Source organism: Pteropus vampyrus, unplaced genomic scaffold, assembly GCF_000151845.1.
Source record: "Pteropus vampyrus isolate Shadow unplaced genomic scaffold, Pvam_2.0 Scaffold85, whole genome shotgun sequence".
NCBI classification, from domain to species: domain Eukaryota; kingdom Metazoa; phylum Chordata; class Mammalia; order Chiroptera; family Pteropodidae; genus Pteropus; species Pteropus vampyrus.
In genome coordinates, this window is record NW_011888866.1 from 6,700,464 (window position 1) to 6,707,929 (window position 7,466).

Genomic DNA, 7,466 nt, shown 5'->3' on the forward strand with positions numbered 1-7,466 from the left:
TAGGTTAGCTAAACCATGCTACATCCATATCACAGAATACCAGGAAGCTATTAAAAAATAAGATTTATATACACAGCCATGGAAAGTATCAAGATATGCTGTTTTTTAAAGTATCAAAATAATTTATGTATAGAGTAGCCTCATTTCTATAAAGTTACTCATATGTATAAAGTTACATAAAAATCTAAAAAAAAATGTTTACAGAATTCTTAAAGAATAGTTATGACTGGGGTGATAAACTAGGGTGCTTTCGATTTAAATCACACATTTTTGTAATGCTTTAATTTTTATTACAATGTTATTATAATGAGAAAGAAAAAATAAATGGAAGCTGATATGGCCATTGAGCATGTAAAATGGTGATGCTCAAAAGCCCACAGTTTCCTTTTAGGCAACAGGCTGTCTCTAACCCAGCATCCAACACATAATAATTCAACGTCAGCTTCCTTCTTCCTTTTCTTCTTACATACACCCCTACACAGTTGGAAATTACAATCCCTAACCCAAGGCCAAGTAGAAGCAATACATAGAAGTGGAAGCTGCGGTGGAAGCAAACAGGTCTTATCAGTTACAGACGCTGACAGGAGAACCACAAAGAGCAGTCATGAGAATTAGAAGCACAGCAACTTCCACAACTATTTCATATAGGAATGAGACAACTTTGGCACTTAAAAGATATCTCCATGATAAATGAGATCACTAAGAATGAAAAAGGTAAATTTTATTCATTGTCTAGGAAATGTGTCCCTATTGAAATCTCAATTTAAAAGCTAAATATTTAGTCTTACCACTTGAAGAAATAAAATTCCAAAATCAGGAAAATGAACTAACATGAAATATCTAATTGCCCAACATGTCATACAATTAAGCTATTATTTTTACTTAGTTTGTATTTACTGAATAAAGTTTTATGAATTCTGATGTTTACTTTTTTAAAGCCATTAGATTAAATATTCGTTATTCTTAAAAGTAATTCCCACACGCACCCAAAATTAATTATACTCATAAGAACTTTACTCTAGGTCAGCAATCCTGAATAGAAAGATTCCATACCTTCCGCTCTTAGGAGAAAACTAAGAGATCTCTACTGATTGTCATGAGGATTTCAGCCAATAGTGCAAATTATTCAAATACAGAGTATACTTTGGATTTTGAGATTAGATTCAATGCTGAACAACAACAAGCAGTTGGATTAAATGCATTTGAAGGAAACAGGACAATTGTTTAAAATACGAAGACTGTGCACCAGATAATGAAGTAAGTATTCTCCATTCAAAGCGCTGTTTGTTCCCTGTGTGTTAATGTTCAAGTGGGTTAAAACAATAGAGGTGTGTGTACTTTCCCAACAAGGCTAACAACCTACCAGTTTAATTAAGCTCAATTTATACTAAAATGTGAGCCTGGTTTTCCAACACGCTCAGTTACCGGGTACGAAATAGACTTATTTTTCAAACATGCCATGCATTATACGAGGCCATGCGGGTTTACACTTTCACACTGCACTCAAGTCTACTCGGAAACAGTTCAGCACCTCCCAGCACTGCAGTCCCGGGACACGGCGGGCACACAACAAATGCCAGCGTCCTCTCCCCTTTCCTTCTTCCTCCAAATATAATAGGAAAATAGAAATACGGCGCACACTTATAATATCATTAAGACTATTCTGAGCATTCCCTTCACGGCTTTCCTATGCCATTATATGGGCACGCAAAATACACCCATTAACAGTATCTTTCCTGCACAAAATAACTCCAATTTTGTATGCAGCATACATATACATACATATATACTGTGGAAAAAAAGGAGAAAACACACCCAAATATTAACAGTTATACAGTCATGCGCCACTTAACAATGGGCATATGTTCTGAGAAATGCATCAGCAGGCGATTTCGTCATACAAACATCACAGAGTGCACTCACACAAACCCAAATGGTACAGCCTCCCACACGCCTAGGCTACACGGAACAGTCTATTGCTCCTAGGCCACAAGCCTATACTGCATGTTAGAGTACAAAACAACACAAGATTAAATAAAACACAAGAGACATGATGCAATCAAGAGATGCAGTAAACACAAGAGGTATAAGGCTACTGCCCACATAACACAGCATACTATTTTACAGAAAGCTTTTTTTACAAGTAGAAAGAGTACACTCTAAAGTATACTCTTTAAGTATACTAAATACATAAACAGTAACATAGTTATTATCAAGTATTATGTACTGGACATAATTGTATGTGCTGTGCTTTTATAGGACTGGCAGTGCAGTTAGGTTTGTTTATACCTGCACCTATACCTGCACCATCACAAACGCGTGAGTAATGCGTTAGACTATGATATGACCATGGCTATGATGTCACTAACAGAAATTTTTCAGCTCCATTATAATCTTATAGGACCACCACTGTACATGCAGTCCAATATTAACTGAAACGTCATTATGCAGCGCATGACTGTGTATCTTGATTGTATACCGAAATGTTTTTAATTTTATACTTATACTTTCCTGTACTTTCCAAGTTTTATAATAAGCATCTATTGAGTGACCAAGTTTGGTACAATACGGTTCCACTACACACTCACCAAAGTGACTAAAATGAAGATGATACACAATACCAAGTGTTGACACTGGAGTCACTGAAATTCACATACTGATAGGTGAGAGTGTAAACTGATACAACTACTTTGGAAAACTGTTCCACAGTATTGACCGCAGCTCCACATATATGAAACCCCAGCAATTCTGCTCCTAGCTACATACCCAAGGAACCTACATACATATACGAGAATGTATCACTATTAATAACAGCCAAAAGCTACAAAACAACTCAAAAGCTCAGCAACAGGAAATAAATCAATTATCGAGGTATATACTTATACAATAAACTATGCAATGAGAAATGTAGCAATATATTTAGTAATGAGAAAGAACAAGTTACTGCTTCATGCAAATCCATGGATAAATTTCAGACATGTTAAATGAAAAAAAGCCAGACACAAAAGAGTATACACTATAGAAAAACAATTCCATTTTTATGATGTTCAAGAAAAATTTACATGTAGTGATAGAAACAGGATGGTGGTTATCTTTGCTGAGGAATATGACCGGGAGGAAGCACAAGACAGCTTCTGAAAGATTCTGTACATTTCTACTTTTAAAAAAACAAAAACAAAAAAAACTGGGTTTGTACCAGAGTTCTACTTACTAGCTGTATGGACTTAGGTAAATTTCTTAACCTCTCTAAGCTTCCATTTCTACATCTGTAAATGGAGATAAAAACAAAAACATCGCCTACTGGATGGGAATGTGATGAGAATTAAATTAGGCAATGCATGTAGTGTTTACCACAGTGCCCCGCACCAAGCAAAAGCACAACAGTAGCAGGGACAAACACCTCCTGAGGTCTTCCTAGGTGCCAGGCACTGCTCTAAACTTTAAGCTCTTAATCACTTTGTGACACCATCTCTCCCAGTTCCTGTTCTTATCTATCACTCAAGGCCAGAAGCACAGGCTGTGACCTGGGCATTCAGAAGTCATCTGTAGGACACCAACTACAGCACTTATTTCAAGAAGGGTGAATCACTACTTTTATTGCTGCTGAGGTTTCAAAGAGAGGAAACTGGCAGGAGTCATGCCTTGGGATTAATCACAGACTTTTGAAGAGAAAAATGACTTTAGCTTCTGAAAGCAGTAGCTGCTTTTTCTGCAGAAAAGAATATTTTATTCTGGTGGAATAATTCATTTTAAACTGAGGAGTCATGTGGGAACTGAAAGAGCTCATCTTTCTTCCCTAAGGAAAGAGAGGAGACAAAAAACTCTCTGTTAAAAGTTTTTCCTGTTGACTAGCTAAATTTACTGTCTTTAATGTATTTCAGATTTACAGCTTAAGCAATTTTTTAAATATATGCTTGCTGTATAAAGTAATGTAAAATGTTGGTCATGAAGCAAAGGATTTGGATTATATAAGACCATTTTAGTTAAATGACACATTAGCAACACTGGAGAATAGTCTCCAATTTACAAGATTAACCTGTAGATTTAGGCATGACTCATGTCTCACGAATTTTTGCTTCAATTAAATTTTAATTGCTTTCAACTTAGGAAAGACAAACTGCCTGGCCTTGAACCTAGAGCCAGCGCTTACTAGCTGTATCAAGTTACTTAAAATCTCTATGCCTCAGTTTCCTCAACTATAAAGTGGGATAATAAGGACTAAATGAGTTAATAGATATTAAATGCTTAAAACAGTGTCAAGCACTACTGAGTGCTTTATTAGTATTATTATTAATTTTTATTGTAATTTGTGATGTAGATGCAGAATTTGTCTAAAATTATATTAATCACATATTTTACAGATCTAGGACAGTCTAAAAACCAGACAAGGATGTGTACTAAAATCATGTCAAATGAGCATGAATATTTGGTTTTATAGGCATACACATACACACACACAAACTCTCCCTCTCTCCTTTCTCCTCGTCCTTCTTCCTCTCAGTCTCTCCCTCCTCCCTCCCTCTCTTCTTCCTTTCCTTCCTTTTTCCCTCCCTCCCTCTCTCTCTCACATATAATTTAAATCACTCTAGAACATAATATACCAATGATCCCAGGTTCTCTTGATCCCAAAATGATTCCAATAAGGTGTGAAAAATTACCCTTCTCCAAATATACTCGCTTTTTGTATTTCGAAAGCACACTGAGCCACAAAGTCGATGGTGTTCAAACATGGGCTCTTTTCAACCTGTAGCAAAGGAACCCCACTAAAATTTTACATTTTCCTCCAATTGTGAGCACAAAAAGCTTTTCGTTTTGTTCCAAAGGAAATGATCTTACCATAGCTCAACGATATCATCATTGTCTGAATAGAGTGGGCATCCGGTAGCCATTACAGAAGGACTAAATGCTAAAACCCAAGGGTATAAAAGTTAAAAGCAACTCAATGAAAATGTCAGTTGCAACATTCTTTCTCTGATTTACAAGAATCAAATTCAGAGAGAACCCTCAAGCAAGGGAATTACGAAGAAATTCAACACAACATAAGGTAGCACCCTAGTTCCCCTTCCCCCTACCCTCTCTTAGAAAAAAGGCTTTTTAATACCCATATGCCTTTGTTTCTCTATGTGGAAGAGAATTATACTTGAAAATATTACTACATATTAATTCTTTCATTTCACCAACAGGCCCATCCACACTTTTCTATCAACGCTGGCCAAAAATCAGATCGAAAATCCCTACTCACTATTATCTGTGGTTTTTCTCTATTATCAGAGTGACTAATCATTAACAGCAACTTTCTGATTAGTCCAGGTATCAAAGAACCTTATTTTGCTAAAAAAAACAAACAAACAAACAAACACCATAATAATAATAACTGCTCATTCTATCCTTAACAGAGTTTAGGACTTCTAGATACCTCTTCATTGAAGCCACATCTATAAACACAGCTAACACACAATGGTCGTTCCTGTCTTTGCTTACCCTTAGTCGTAAAAACGTTCAGCTTTATTATTCAGGACGTGGTGCAGTGCCCTTCAGTATGAGATGGATGATGAATAGAAAGTTGCATTCTAGACTGATTCTTGGCAACGAATTAGACCCTGGGAGTTCAAAGAAAAAGTAGGAAACAGCAGCCATATTTTATTTACAAAATAAATTTCCAATAAAATCTACTTTCTTGCTGACTTGAACTGCTTGGTTGAGTTTTGGCACTTCATAAAGTTGCTTTGGGTCTTTACCGAAACATTCATTCATTCTTCAGATGTGACTCTGCTTGCTATGTATAAGACACTGCACCAGTTAATGGACATAAAAAAATGTCCTTAATTCATTTCTGAACTTTTTCTTTCCACAAATTCCCTTCACTCTGATCGCGCACAGCCAAATGGCACTTCCACCCCCCCCCCCAACGCCACCATTTTTGACAATGTTCACAAAGGGCCCCAGTTTCTTCTCCTTAAGCCCCTGTAGACACTAAGAAAATGCCTATCATTTTCTCTTTTATTATAAAGGTAATACATGCCATGATTTTTATAAAATTCAAACAGTCAGGAAGAGCACAAAGTGAAAAAAAAAAAAAGGTCTCTCTCAACCACACCACCAATTCTCAAAGCCTAGAAATAACCATATTTCTTGGGATGTCTTCCAGAAATTTGTATTTATAATCAAGAATTAAGACTATTTTTAAAAACAAAAATGAGATCTCAGAATATATTCTGATTTACACTTTATTTAAAAATATTTTTTTTTAATTTTCCTTTATTGGTACTTACAGATTTGTCCAATCCTATAATGTGCTTATACTTTAATTTACTTAACGAGACCCCTGTTAAGAGATATTTTAACAAGATATTTAGGTTATTTCCAGTGTTTTGCTATCATAATGACGTAACAAACACCTTTGTATATGTGCCAGCACATGCGTGCAGTTATATTTGTAAGATAAATTCCTAACTGTGGAACAGGTGAGTTAATCTATATATCACCTTTCTTAATTGTGAGAGATAATGCTATGGCCAATACCAGTGGCTACCTACCCACAGCAACTGTCCATTCCCTCCCATCCCTGGCCAGCAAAATTCCAGTGTTGTCCCCTCTACCCCAGTGTCCGTGTGCTTCAGGGAAGGCTGGGCCCCCATCGAGGCCTAAGACTGACTTAAATAAGCTATGGAAGCCTTATCTTCCCAGGCCAGTCATTGGTTTAGAAAGCATCGGACCCATTTTTGCCAAAAGGACGTGAAAGTTCTACGGGGGTAATCCCAGCAAAGATTTCTCTGCTTTCCTCTTTTCCTGCCACTGACCATCACTGTGGATGAGGGTACAGGTAGGAGCAGCTACAGCCACGTAGAGACCATGAGGAGACAAGCTTGAGAACTACTGTCGAACACTGAGTCTGGCAAAGAGGAAAGAGGAAATGCACCTGGTTTTCCATTAACCCCAAAACTACCCGAACTTGGGACTCCTGGTTTCCATGAGATAATAAATGTTCTTACTATTTAAAGCACTTTTAATTGAGTTTTGTTTTCTTGTAGGTGAAATATCCCCCACTGCCAAACTGCTCTTTTAAAAGAAGTCCACTGGATTTATAATTGCATCCACGGCACACGTGAGAGTGTCCGTCTCCTCACACCTTCAGCCTCAGAGGGTTTAAGGCCCCATCTATTTTCAGTGCATCTTCCCTTAATGGCCAGACCCTTTTCTTCCTTGGAGAGTATAGCAGCTCTTCACTAAAAAAAAAAAAAAAAAAGGGTGGGGGGCACACTTCAGAAAAGGCAATACAAAGGCTGCTTACCCTTGGCCAACATTTCACTCTACTTCTCCTGAAGCATTGCCCCGAGGTACAAGGCTCACTTGGCTCCTTCAGGAAAGAAGGTGCCATCATCACAGGGCTGGGATATAGCAGTCACAACTCTGCCTGGGTGTGGAAGGACAAGCCCTAGACTGACAATTGGATGACTTAGTTTGGA

The 7,466-nt window shown here is 37.3% G+C and overlaps 1 protein-coding gene across 2 annotated transcripts in view; it reads right to left on the bottom strand.

Annotated features, from left to right (window-relative positions):
* CGNL1 (cingulin like 1) overlaps window positions 1–7,466 on the bottom strand; it is a 157,327-nt gene that overhangs the window by 135,171 nt on the left and 14,690 nt on the right. The gene's annotated exons all lie outside the window — the stretch shown is intronic.